Source organism: Mesoplodon densirostris, chromosome 12 (assembly GCF_025265405.1).
Source record: "Mesoplodon densirostris isolate mMesDen1 chromosome 12, mMesDen1 primary haplotype, whole genome shotgun sequence".
Lineage (NCBI taxonomy): Eukaryota > Metazoa > Chordata > Mammalia > Artiodactyla > Ziphiidae > Mesoplodon > Mesoplodon densirostris.
This window is the reverse complement of record NC_082672.1, coordinates 44291818-44293038: the sequence shown is the minus strand read 5'-3', so window position 1 is coordinate 44293038 and position 1221 is coordinate 44291818. Positions and strand designations below refer to the sequence as shown.

Genomic DNA, 1221 nt, shown 5'->3' with positions numbered 1-1221 from the left:
GATACGTGAATTTAAATAAAACAAACTAGTTGAAACTTAATTGAAAATATTTTCCCTTTCAGTGTTTGTGGTGGGAAAAATGGACTTCCCTCCTGAAGGCTGAAGATAGAGCAGTGTTATGTCAAGATGAAAAATATGATCAGATCAAAAGGTCAGGCATGGCTTTACATGATGAAATCTTCTGTACCAGTACACCAGAGTATGGCCACCATCCAAAGAGGCAGACAGCAGATGGAATGGAAGAGTATGAAACCTTTGATCTAGGATTTACTAATGTTAAAAAAAATAAGTGAAAGAGAATAGGTTGGTTAATAAAATGACGTACCTTAAGGGAAAACAGGATTCGTAACAACAAAAAAACCCTGTTCTCAATCCCCTACTCCCTGCAGCCAGAACTTCAGAATAAGAGCATATACTTCATGTATTAATCTTTTATGCTGTTTATGAGACAGGCAAGGTAAGTATTTTTTCTTTCCTTCTTGAGCCACAGGAGTAACTAACTTTTCACCCACGAACAAGTGTTAGTCACTTGCGGTTTTAAGTTTAAGGTGTACAGTGTAATGATTTGACTTACAATTATTGTGAAATGATTACCACAGTAAGTTTAATTAATATCCATCATCTCACATAGATATCCCCCAAAAAAGAAAAATATTGGTTTTTTCCTTGTGATGAAAAAATATGGAACGCTTCAGGAATCTGCATGTCATCCTTGTGCAGGGGCCATAATCTCCATATCATTACAATTTAGTATACATGCTGTTGAAGCAAGCACTATTGTACTTTCACTGTACGTTTTTTTTTGTGTGTGTGTGTGTGTCTGTTTTGTTTTTTTTGCGGTACGCGGGCCTCTCACTGTCGTGGCCTCTCCCGTTGCAGAGCACAGGCTCCAGACGCGCAGGCTCAGCGGCCATGGCTCACGGGCCCAGCCGCTCCGCGGCATATGGGATCTTCCCAGACCAGGGCATGAACCCGTGTCCCCTGCATCGGCAGGCAGACTCTCAACCACTGCGCTACCAGGGAAGCCCTGTACATTTATTTTTAAAGAAAAAGAAAACAAAAGCTGGTCAAGCCCAAGTTGTCCAGACAAATAAACTCAAATCTTTCTATTATGTCTGATATTATAATCTTGCATGTAAATTTTTAAATTACAGCTGTTTTTTTATATTCCTTGTGTTGTCTGATTTGGGTAAAATGCCACTTGTTCATGACACAACCCTT

General features: G+C 39.6%; 1 pseudogene; it reads right to left on the bottom strand.

The window, feature by feature from the left end:
• Window positions 1-675: 675 nt before the first annotated feature.
• LOC132500463 (U6 spliceosomal RNA) lies at window positions 676-775 on the bottom strand (annotated as a pseudogene).
• Window positions 776-1221: the final 446 nt, after the last annotated feature.